The 13,447-nt window shown below is 38.0% G+C and overlaps 1 protein-coding gene and 1 long non-coding RNA gene across 4 annotated transcripts in view; both read right to left on the bottom strand.

The window, feature by feature from the left end:
- The window catches only part of LOC124268606 (transport and Golgi organization 2 homolog), a 125,067-nt gene that overhangs the window by 58,806 nt on the left and 52,814 nt on the right, over positions 1 to 13,447 (bottom strand). The window lies entirely within an intron of this gene.
- On the bottom strand, positions 5,425 to 11,897 carry LOC124268608. 2 transcript variants are annotated; one of them, XR_006896316.1, is made up of 2 exons: positions 11,866 to 11,897; positions 5,425 to 7,872 (listed from the first exon to the last, which is right to left on the bottom strand). It is a non-coding gene; the product is annotated as an uncharacterized LOC124268608 (long non-coding RNA). The 2 variants fall into 2 exon arrangements; XR_006896315.1 differs by lacking the exon at positions 11,866 to 11,897 and adding an exon at positions 8,101 to 8,132.

Here is a 13,447-nt window from a genome sequence, read left to right as displayed (position 1 = left end):
TTAGAAATAAATTTCATATCTAACATGCTATTTCAAGATAATAAGTGAATGAAAGTTTAACTGATGAAAAATTACCATTTGTTATAAATGATATATGATTTCTTAAACTGGATTGAGTTATGCCAAAATGTTTTGCCCTGTTTTTTAGTGCTATATTACTAGTTATATGTATGATCTTTATTTGCCTTAAATGCTAATTCATATTCATGTTGAGAAAATAAAACAATGAATCTTATTATATATTCTGTTTTTCTTTTAAGTAAATGTCATGATAACAAATTGCTTACCGGTATATTGTTTTTAACAAGAGTTTATGATATGAGTAAAGAAGAATGTTTAAATTTGGTTCTTTGAAACGCATATGAAAACCTGTCAACCTGAACATGAAACCGGTAACTGAAATTATGCGGAAACTATGTCGAATAGTTGGTAACTGAAACTCTGCGGAAACCTGTTGGAGTCTTATTAATAACTGAAACCTTGCGGAAACCTGATGGATTCAAAGTTAAATGAAACTCAACGGAAACTTGTCGGAGTGTGAGTAACGGATACCTTGCGGAAACCTGTTGGAGTGTGGGTAACGGAAACCTTGCGGAAACCCTTAGAAAGTGGGTAATTGTAATTTTCCGTTATTGCGGAAACTCAATGTAAAAAAACGGAAACTCACTGGATTCTAGGTGGAAACTTAAGTTTCAGTCCACTTTCCACCAGGTTTCCGCATTGCGGAAACCAAGTTATTTTTGCTGTGTTCTGATCTTATTCTTGGGAATATGGTTAAAAGATACCGTTAAATCCTTACGGGCATCACTCCAACGCAAAGGCACACAGCAGTAATCTTTCCTTTTCGAGGTCGCCATTTTCAAGGTTGGGTCAACCTATTTAAGCCTCGCTTTCGATTTGACCTCGAGGTCATGCATATTGGCTAAGAATGGTCTATATAAGTTAGTTCTTAGATTCCCATATTCTCCTGTTTGTGTAGTTTTTTTTTGACTAATTTTGCATCGTTATTACCAAAATACTAGCCATATCTTCAAATGTAATGAAATTGCTGAAAATAATACAACATTTTAGTTGACGTCATTGCTTGTTTTATGCATTTTGCGGCGTCGGACAAAAGACGACATTGGTATGCTGATTAGTATATATCTCCCCTAATTTCCATTAATTGTATAAAAGGTCTCGGCTTCTACGTCAGACTTTAACACTCTTTAGACCAAACATAAAATGACTGATTTTTCCATTTAAATAGTGTCCTGAATATATCAACAATTAGACGGTTTGACGCGCACCTGTTTAGCATCATTTTCACGTAAATAAAAATAATATTTCACAACACCCGAATATTATGTTTGGGATAAGAATTTTCTTTGTTTATGATTATGTAGCTATTTCTCTTCAAACGTATGCAATGAAAGATGCAAAAAGATGGAACTATATATTAGAATATGGATGTAAGATTTGTCCGAATTAACACATGAGATGGTATATATAGTTTCAACAATTTTCCTATAAATGTAGTTAGAGTTTGTCATCACAATATTATTTAATCGAATATGAATTGATTATATAATCGAATGATAGAGAATCATAAAACGTTTCATAAAAACGCGCACCTGGCCGATCAATATGCATCAATCATTTGTCTATAAAGGGCACAAAATTATGCAATGAACAAGACAATTCCTTTAAATATGTGTGCATATACATTTCATGCCATATATAAATCATTTTCATTAATATTATCAGTTTTACATATCAGGTTGAATTAAATCACCGTTCATTAACCTGTTCATATGAAACTGAAATATTAGTCTATATATATTGAATATGGTACATCGTAGGAACTGAAGTAGTTGCAGTTATGGCTACATTTGATCTTCTAACACTTGTGTAAAGGTTTAGAATATGGTGTATTACACTGAATATGTCAATTTCTTATGTAAATATGATATAAACAATCAAAAACTTTCAAAAAATAAAACACCGTAAACCCTATATGCACGTATGATATGATATTGAACAAGGCTAAATGTAGATGTTGAAGTCAGTTTCATGAAAAAAAATCTGAACTATACGCAAAATATGCATCATAATACTGACAGTGCAATGGGAAGGATTGGGCGATTGTGTTTACTCTTGTTCAACCGACCTTCACCTCAAAGAAATTGCCTAATATGTAGAACAACGTTGACGTATGACATCACTACCGCTGACCGATTTCTTACAAAATGGCGGCTTTGCTGACAAGGGTACACAGGATTTTGAATAATATTTACGTAAGAAATTGACACAATTAGGGCAGTAACCATATTCAAAACCTTTACACCAGTGTTAAAAGATCAAACGTAGCCATAACTGCAATTACATTAGTTCCTATGATGTACAATATTCAAATAATGCATTTGGACTACATATTTCAGTTTCATTTGAACAGGTTAATGAACGGCGTTTTAATTCAACCTTATATGTAAAGCTGATAATATTATAATATTTAATGAAACTTAAGTTATGAAATGTATATGCATACATATTTCAAGGAATTGTCTTGTTCATTGCATATGTTTGTGTCGTTTTATAGACAAAACAATGATGTATATTAATTGGCCAGGTGCGCGTTTGTCGGTAACGTTTTATGATTCACTATCACTGTTTTCGATAATATAATCAATTCATATTCGATTAAAAGAAATTGTGATGAGGGGATATCAAACTCTAACTATATTTATATGAAAATTGTTTTAAAATATATAAACCATGTCATGTCTTAATTTGGACAAATCTTACATCCATATTCTAATATATAGTTCCTTAAATAAAGGATCTTTCATTACATACTTATGAAGAGAAATAGCTACATAATCATAAACAAAGAAAATTCTTATCCTAAGCAAAATATTCGGGTGTTGTGAAATGCTATTTTTCATTTACGTTAAATTGATGCCAAACAGGTGCTCGTGTTGCTCACAATAATATACACAGTCAAACCGTCTAATTGTTGATATATTCAGGACACTATTTAAATGGAAAAATCAGTCATTTTATGTTTGGTCTAAAGAGTGTTAAAGTCTGACGTAGAAGCCGAGACCTTTTATACAATTAATGGAAATTAGGGGAGATATATACTAATCAGCATACCAATGTCGTCTTTTTCCGACGCCGCAAAATGCATAAAACAAGCAATGACGTCAACTAAAATGTTGTATTATTTTCAGCAATTTCATTACATTTGAAGATATGGCTAGTATTTTGGTAATAACGATGCAAAATTAGTCAAAATACATCTACACAAACAGGAGAATATGGGAATCTAAGAACTAACTTATATAGACCATTCTTAGCCAATATGCACATACACAGTCAAACCGTCTATTTGTTGATATATTCAGGACACTATTTAAATGGAAAAATCAGTCATTTGTTTTGTCTAAAGAGTGTTAAATTCTGACCATCCAAATTGTTATGACGTGCTTTCACATGTAGTACCTTGTCATCTTTTCTTATAAATTGTGAAACTACCAAAGCGTTTCCGCTCACATTGAGGAACTTTGAATTGGAATAGTTTGGTTCACCGTAAACAAACAATAACGAAAATATAGCGTCCGCATCCACAACAAATACTCTCAAGGATATCTGAGTTACATTGACCTAGTGTGACGCATAACGGAGTTATGCCCTCTTATCATTATACGTGTATGACCTCTCTGTCGTCAGTTGACGTCGTAGAAGAAAATCTATCTTGACATTTATTGCGAGTCATTTTTAATGTTGAACGTATAATGTTATGCATAAGCACATGAACCCAATTCATATACACTTATGGCGTTCAGATATCAGGCTGTATTTTCTTCGCTGACACTTTCTGTAAAGATGCCAAATTCAAAAATTCGTAGCGCAGTGCTTTTATCGGTGCGCGATTAAAAGCGGAGAAATGTACTGTTTTTTAACGCATAACAAAAATTTTGACAACATTTGGCAAGGTCTATTTCTCAAACCGAGGAGGTAGTTGCACTTATATTTATAATACATTTATTCTACATTTCTGTGTAATTGTATAGCCGTACGTAGATCCAGGATCACGCGAGCGCTATTCTCGCACAACGTTCACTTTTCAAAGCGTATGAAAATGTTCGCCTGAAAAAAACCGCTGCACCAAGGGGGTTAATTAAGCGCTCACATCGACGTATGCGCAGCAGGGAAGGAAATAAAAAGCCGCCCATGTGACGTCAGGGCAACGCCGCGTCACAACATGTGTATACAGTTGCATTGTGACGTCATGACAAAGTGACGTCATAACATAATCCGTTTAACTGTAATCACTTCTCCCTGAAGATAAAAGTGAAACATGTTGGAGAAGATCCGTGTCGAGTGATTATTTTTGAAACTTCTTCTTATATATATAGAGAGAATCTCACCCAAGTGTCTTCTGATATCAATTATATCAACACGAGTTGATAAAGTTACAAATATCCGAGGCTTGCCGAGGATAATTTTACTTTATCAACGAGTGTTGATATATTTGATATCAGAAGACACGAGGGTGAGATTCTATTTATCATCCAAAATGACTCTTCATTAATTTTCAATGAAAAATGTACATCTCTGAACATGGTACTGCCATTACACTTGCAGTGCAGTGATGTCATGGCATTGTGACGTCATCAAGTACATGACGTCATAGCATTGTCAGGGCATTGTACAAAATCTACTGTCAAAGCGATATCTCCTAGAACAGAGAACTGTAGAGAACAGTTGAATGTATTGGAAAGAAGAAACTGATTTGTGATATTAATTAAACAAGAAGACACGGTCATACCCCCCGCCTGTTCTTTTCCTATTTGTTTTATAACTCTCTCAAGGCATTCATGTCCTGAAACACATACCAAGTTTGGTTTCCCCATCTGAGAAAATCTGTCCCCATCAACTCAGTTGACGGGTGGGTGGACAGACGGAGTTTAAACCATCACCCTCTTCGGGCGTGTTGCTGCGTCTCCTAGTTGGAGTTGGTCAACAAATTTGTTGAAACAAAACATTCATAATACAACAGGTGTTGTTGTTTCAATAACTTAATACTTACACCACTTTTTGAGCCACAGTTACCAGCTAGAATACATAATTTACAAATCCCAGGAGTGTGACAGAAATGTAACGAGAATCCTGACAGCTTTGTCATATGTCCTGATGCTTGGAATGAGTTACTCAAATTGCACTGTTAACTTGTTTGGTTTTGACTAGAAACTAAAAAAACTGTTTCTAAAATAAAGCAGGCCTATCAGCATCTTTCCACCCTGTGACTTGATTAATCCTGACTGAAACAACTCCACAGAATGGTCCTTGTCCTGGAGAAGACATCTCTACCGCGTCACGCTCTAGTGAGTGTATTGTGGTCCGTGGTGACAGGCTGAGTTAATGAACACAGTGAGAGAATATTTGTCCTTTTGTTTATTGTTTGTCAGTTCAGATGGTACATTTGTAACAGAGCACAAAATTATTCAATTAGTGAATACAATAACATTTTACTTCATAATATACAAAAAAGGTCATGCTTGTGGTTCTCTGGAATAAACTAACAACAACTACTATATACAAACAGCAATAATTGTGACTGTATCAACAATAACAGCCTTCTCTATAAAGACAGGACTCCCTCTCTCATAGACACCTTATTGGCCAGACCAGGAAATGTATCAACAATAACAGCCTTCTCTATAAAGACAGGACTCCCTCTCTCATAGACACCTTATTGGCCAGACCAGGAACTGTATCAACAATAACAGCCTTCTCTATAAAGACAGGACTCCCTCTCTCATAGACACCTTATTGGCCAGACCAGGAACTGTATCAACAATAACAGCCTTCTCTATAAGACAGGACTCCCTCTCTCATAGACACCTTATTGGCCAGACCAGGAACTGTATCAACAATAACAGCCTTCTCTATAAGACAGGACTCCCTCTCTCATAAACGCCTTATTGGACAGACCAGGAACTGTATCAACAATAACAGCCTTCTCTATAAGACAGGACTCCCTCTCTCGTAGACGCCTTATTGGCCAGACCAGGAAATGTATCAACAATAACAGCCTTCTCTATAAGACAGGACTCCCTCTTTCATAGACACCTTATTGGCCAGACCAGGAACTGTATCAACAATAACAGCCTTCTCTATATGACAGGACTCCCTCTCTCATAGACACCTTATTGGCCAGACCAGGAACTGTATCAACAATAACAGCCTTCTCTATAAGACAGGACTCCCTCTCTCATAGACGCCTTATTGACCAGACCAGGAATATCCTGGAGGGAGACATGCTCATATTTTGATTTGGATATTTTTTCAGTAACTGTCTAAACTACTGTTTTGAAAAAAAAGAAGTTAAAACAATTGTCTATTCCTTGGATATTCTGGTACAAATTGTCTTTTTAACAAAAACGTCCCACAAGAATATCAATGGTCCGTCACAATGTTTATACTACTCAACTTCAAACAGGGATATCCCTGTTGTTCCATTATTGCCAAGGTATCCCTAAAGACAGTTGAGCTGAATACTGTTTACAGCGGGATTAACACAATTATTCACTCAGGCAGATGGTATCAAGGTGTTTTACACCTACTACTCTTCACTAAATCTGCCAATGTTTGGAAGCCATCCTCGGTGGTCAGTGGGATTCCACTTGCAGATGCAAGAAATCCCATCACCTCAAACCCCACCTATAGCATGTTAAACATTTCTACATTCAGACATAAGTTGCATGATTGGGTACACTAAATGTAAACTCGACAACACTGTGACTAACTCATCGTCACAAATGCATCCTTCATTATGAAAAAACCCGAAAAGAAACTAGGCAGGGGTTCTACCTGGGAGGGCTGGTGGGGTAGCCTAGTGGGTAAAAGCGTTGGCCCGTCACGTCGAAGACCCGGGTTCGATTCCCTACATGGGTACAATGTGTGAAGCCCATTTCTGGTGTCCCCCACCGTGATGTTGCTCGAATATTTCTAAAAGCAGCGTAAAAAAAACCTCACTCACTCACTTTACCTAGGAAAACAGAAAATACTACATTCGTTTGTAGATAAACATTTACTGATAGTCCAGATCTCATTTAAAAATGATTATCTACAAAAATGATAGCATAAAATCTAAATGGAGCACAGAATAGTTCTAATTTCAAGGACTGAGTCAATATGTGCTTGAAAAAAATATTTTGGCTTGAGCATATTCACTATTCACTAAATTACTATACTTGCTGGTGTCTGGGCGAGAGACTGGACCATTTCCCACTCGCTGAAGTACTGCTACACACTTCATGTGAATCTTTGATTCAATAGGACAATGTACAACACTGAGGAATCACCACACTGACAGCTGTCACTCCAACAGCAGTTCAGACAACTGGACAGGGTGAGTTATTTTAAAGTGATTTTTAATTTAAAGCCATTTTGGAAGAATTCCAAATAGTTAACTTGGTGTGAAACCCAAACATCCTGCTCACAATCCAAGAAACACAGTCAGAGAAACTGGATTCAAACTAAGAATCATAGGATCCTGGTCCGCCAAAGGGAAGCAACTCTGCAGAGTGAATTGAAGCACTGTAGACACCTTACTGACCTGTGCCTCACATGACTGTTACAGATGCCATGGGTCAACTGTGTATAAAGCAAATGAAATCCATAATTGAGATCAGAAGAAATCCTTTCACTCCGATTCATATTGACATTTCAGATCTGTTTCCAACTTATGTCATCGTGAGTATGGTGAAATGAATATGTCAGGACAAGCTCCTCATAAACTCGATAGCCTTGTTGTAGTTGTTTTCTGCCCTTGTTGAAACTAATGTAACCATTCGTTATAAATTCCAGGTTGTACTAAGACACCTTCTTGTATACATTCGAAAACTGTCTCCACCTTCTTGTGTACATTAGAAAACTGTCCCCACCTTCTTGTGTACATTAGAAAACTGTCCCCACCTTCTTGTGTACATTAGAAAACTGTCCCCACCTTCTTGTGTACATTAGAAAACTGTCCCCATCTTCTTGTGTACATTAGAAAACTGTCTCCACTTCTTGTGTACATTAGAAAACTGTCTCCACCTTCTTGTGTACATTAGAAAACTGTCCCCACCTTCTTGTGTACATTAGAAAACTGTCCCTACCTTCTTGTGTACATTAGAAAACTGTCCCCACCTTCTTGTGTACATTAGAAAACTGTCCCCACCTTCTTGTGTACAATAGAAAACTGTCCCCACCTTCTTGTGTACATTAGAAAACTGTCCCCACCTTCTTGTGTACATTAGAAAACTGTCCCTACCTTCTTGTGTACATTAGAAAACTGTCCCCACCTTCTTGTGTACATTAGAAAACTGTCCCCACCTTCTTGTGTGTACATTAGAAAACTGTCCCCAACTTCTTGTGTACATTAGAAAACTGTCCCCACCTTCTTGTGTACATTAGAAAACTGTCCCCATTTTTTTGTGTACATTAGAAAACTGTCTCCACCTTCTTGTGTACATTAGAAAACTGTCCCCACCTTCTTGTGTACATTAGAAAACTGTCCCCACCTTCTTGTGTACATTAGAAAACTGTTCCCATCTTCTTGTGTACATTAGAAAACTGTCCCCACCTTCTTGTGTACATTAGAAAACTGTCCCCACCTTCTTGTGTACATTAGAAAACTGTCCCCACCTTCTTGTGTACATTAGAAAACTGTCCCCACCTTCTTGTGTACATTAGAAAATTGTCCCCACCTTCTTGTGTACATTAGAAAACTGTCTCCACCTTCTTGTGTACATTAGAAAACTGTCCCCACCTTCTTGTGTACATTAGAAAACTGTCCCCACCTTCTTGTGTACATTAGAAAACTGTCCCCACCTTCTTGTGTACATTAGAAAACTGTCCCCAACTTCTTGTGTACATTAGAAAACTGTCCCCACCTTCTTGTGTACATTAGAAAACTGTCCCCATTTTTTTGTGTACATTAGAAAACTGTCTCCACCTTCTTGTGTACATTAGAAAACTGTCCCCACCTTCTTGTGTACATTAGAAAACTGTCCCCACCTTCTTGTGTACATTAGAAAACTGTTCCCATCTTCTTGTGTACATTAGAAAACTGTCCCCACCTTCTTGTGTACATTAGAAAATTGTCCCCACCTTCTTGTGTACATTAGAAAACTGTCCCCACCTTCTTGTGTACATTAGAAAACTGTCCCCACCTTCTTGTGTACATTAGAAAACTGTCCCCAACTTCTTGTGTACATTAGAAAACTGTCCCCACCTTCTTGTGTACATTAGAAAACTGTCCCCATTTTTTTGTGTACATTAGAAAACTGTCTCCACCTTCTTGTGTACATTAGAAAACTGTCCCCACCTTCTTGTGTACATTAGAAAACTGTCCCCACCTTCTTGTGTACATTAGAAAACTGTTCCCATCTTCTTGTGTACATTAGAAAACTGTCCCCACCTTCTTGTGTACATTAGAAAACTGTCCCCACCTTCTTGTGTGTACATTAGAAAACTGTCCCCACCTTCTTGTGTACATTAGAAAACTGTCCCCACCTTCTTGTGTACATTAGAAAAATTGTCCCCACCTTCTTGTGTACATTAGAAAACTGTCTCCACCTTCTTGTGTACATTAGAAAACTGTCTCCACCTTCTTGTGTACATTAGAAAACTGTCCCCACCTTCTTGTGTACATTAGAAAACTGTCCCCACCTTCTTGTGTACATTAGAAAACTGTCCCCATCTTCTTGTGTACATTAGAAAACTGTCTCCACCTTCTTGTGTACATTAGAAAACTGTCCCCACCTTCTTGTGTACATTAGAAAACTGTCCCCACCTTCTTGTGTACATTAGAAAACTGTCCCCACCTTCTTGTGTACATTAGAAAATTGTCCCCACCTTCTTGTGTACATTAGAAAACTGTCTCCACCTTCTTGTGTACATTAGAAAACTGTCTCCACCTTCTTGTGTACATTAGAAAACTGTCTCCACCTTCTTGTGTACATTAGAAAACTGTCTCCACCTTCTTGTGTACATTAGAAAACTGTCCCCACCTTCTTGTGTACATTAGAAAACTGTCCCCACCTTCTTGTGTACATTAGAAAACTGTCCCCACCTTCTTGTGTACATTAGAAAACTGTCCCCATCTTCTTGTGTACATTAGAAAACTGTCTCCACTTCTTGTGTACATTAGAAAACTGTCCCCACCTTCTTGTGTACATTAGAAAACTGTCCCCACCTTCTTGTGTACATTAGAAAACTGTCCCTACCTTCTTGTGTACATTAGAAAACTGTCCCCACCTTCTTGTGTACATTAGAAAACTGTCCCCACCTTCTTGTGTACAATAGAAAACTGTCCCCACCTTCTTGTGTACATTAGAAAACTGTCCCCACCTTCTTGTGTACATTAGAAAACTGTCCCTACCTTCTTGTGTACATTAGAAAACTGTCCCCACCTTCTTGTGTACATTAGAAAACTGTCCCCACCTTCTTGTGTACATTAGAAAACTGTCCCCACCTTCTTGTGTACATTAGAAAACTGTCCCCATTTTTTTGTGTACATTAGAAAACTGTCTCCACCTTCTTGTGTACATTAGAAAACTGTCCCCACCTTCTTGTGTACATTAGAAAACTGTCCCCACCTTCTTGTGTACATTAGAAAACTGTTCCCATCTTCTTGTGTACATTAGAAAAACTGTCCCCACCTTCTTGTGTACATTAGAAAACTGTCCCCACCTTCTTGTGTACATTAGAAAACTGTCCCCACCTTCTTGTGTACATTAGAAAACTGTCCCCACCTTCTTGTGTACATTAGAAAATTGTCCCCACCTTCTTGTGTACATTAGAAAACTGTCTCCACCTTCTTGTGTACATTAGAAAACTGTCTCCACCTTCTTGTGTACATTAGAAAACTGTCCCCACCTTCTTGTGTACATTAGAAAACTGTCCCCACCTTCTTGTGTACATTAGAAAACTGTCCCCAACTTCTTGTGTACATTAGAAAACTGTCCCCACCTTCTTGTGTACATTAGAAAACTGTCCCCATTTTTTTTTTTTTGTGTACATTAGAAAACTGTCTCCACCTTCTTGTGTACATTAGAAAACTGTCCCCACCTTCTTGTGTACATTAAAAAACTGTCCCCACCTTCTTGTGTACATTAGAAAACTGTTCCCATCTTCTTGTGTACATTAGAAAACTGTCCCCACCTTCTTGTGTACATTAGAAAATTGTCCCCACCTTCTTGTGTACATTAGAAAACTGTCTCCACCTTCTTGTGTACATTAGAAAACTGTCTCCACCTTCTTGTGTACATTAGAAAACTGTCCCCACCTTCTTGTGTACATTAGAAAACTGTCTCCACCTTCTTGTGTACATTAGAAAACTGTCCCCAACTTCTTGTGTACATTAGAAAACTGTCCCCACCTTCTTGTGTACATTAGAAAACTGTCCCCATTTTTTTGTGTACATTAGAAAACTGTCTCCACCTTCTTGTGTACATTAGAAAACTGTCCCCACCTTCTTGTGTACATTAGAAAACTGTCCCCACCTTCTTGTGTACATTAGAAAACTGTTCCCATCTTCTTGTGTACATTAGAAAAAAACTGTCCCCACCTTCTTGTGTACATTAGAAAACTGTCCCCACCTTCTTGTGTACATTAGAAAACTGTCCCCACCTTCTTGTGTACATTAGAAAACTGTCCCCACCTTCTTGTGTACATTAGAAAATTGTCCCCACCTTCTTGTGTACATTAGAAAACTGTCTCCACCTTCTTGTGTACATTAGAAAACTGTCTCCACCTTCTTGTGTACATTAGAAAACTGTCCCCACCTTCTTGTGTACATTAGAAAACTGTCCCCACCTTCTTGTGTACATTAGAAAACTGTCCCCATCTTCTTGTGTACATTAGAAAACTGTCTCCACCTTCTTGTGTACATTAGAAAACTGTCCCCACCTTCTTGTGTACATTAGAAAACTGTCCCCACCTTCTTGTGTACATTAGAAAACTGTCCCCACCTTCTTGTGTACATTAGAAAATTGTCCCCACCTTCTTGTGTACATTAGAAAACTGTCTCCACCTTCTTGTGTACATTAGAAAACTGTCTCCACCTTCTTGTGTACATTAGAAAACTGTCTCCACCTTCTTGTGTACATTAGAAAACTGTCTCCACCTTCTTGTGTACATTAGAAAACTGTCCCCACCTTCTTGTGTACATTAGAAAACTGTCCCCACCTTCTTGTGTACATTAGAAAACTGTCCCCACCTTCTTGTGTACATTAGAAAACTGTGCACAGAAATGTACAGCAGTGTAGGTGAATATAGTTTCGTTGCAACTGTCAGCAAAAAGGTTTAGTTTCATCAGAGTTTGAACAAAGCCATTTCTCTCTACTGCTACATCTGTGACCACAAGTTTATGTCTGTATAATTAAGCAGCCCCCCTTCACATTTTCCTAGTCACTTTATACAAGTACCAACATACTTTCATTCAGTACAAAATCTGGTCACTTTATACAAGTACCAACATACTTTAATTCTGTACACGGGGCGGTGGGGTAGCTTAGTGGTTAAAGCGTTCGCTCGTCACGCCGAAGACCCGGGTTCGATTCCCCACATGGGCACAATGTGTTAAGCCCATTTCTCGTGTCCCCCGCCGTGATATTGCTGGAATATTGGTAAAAGCGGCGTAAAACTAAACTCAGTCAGTCAGTCATTCAGTACACAATCTGGTCACTTTATACAAGTACCAACATACTTTCAGTCAGTACACAATCTGGTCACTTAATACAAGTACCAACATACTTTCTGCCAGGACACTCACAAAACAATTCCCAATTGGACGTTTTGTATGCAGCTCTTGAAACATACAGAGTGTACAACGGCAGGGTCAGGTATTATGGAGTCGTGTACCCATGTACAAAAGTTGGGCTCGTTCCAATCCAGATAAACACAATGATAAACACTCACTTGTCATCAGAGCTCTTGGTTATGAGACACATATTGTGTCTTGTCTCGGACTTGTCTCACACAGTTAACCATGGCCATGACTCTCAATGTCACTACACACAAACACTCACTCATGCATCAATCTTGGGAGGGAGGACCACAAGCAAACGAGACTACTCTGTAAAACCTCCAACATGTTTGACTTCTGTGAGTTTGTAAACACGCCTTCATATGTCAGAGCTCTCTCCAGTGCTTGCGTCCCACCTACAGTTGGACTGTTTACATATCACTGTCCCTGTCCCTTATGGAACCTGTGCAAAACAGTTGGAATAACAGTTTGTCTCGGGTGTTTTGGCCGATAACGGTTTGTGTATCATGGTCTCAAAGTCAGTTTTCAGTCTTGAGACATAATTACTGAATACAGATACTTGCAAGAAACATGTAATCAGGGAATTTAAAACATAATGACAATTCACTCATTTTGTTCTGATGCAGCATCGCAGCTCATACC

The sequence above is a fragment of the Haliotis rubra genome, unplaced genomic scaffold (assembly GCF_003918875.1).
Source record: "Haliotis rubra isolate DU_JTF1 unplaced genomic scaffold, ASM391887v1 Scf1395, whole genome shotgun sequence".
Classification (NCBI taxonomy): domain Eukaryota; kingdom Metazoa; phylum Mollusca; class Gastropoda; order Lepetellida; family Haliotidae; genus Haliotis; species Haliotis rubra.
This window is presented reverse-complemented; position numbering and strand designations above follow the sequence as displayed.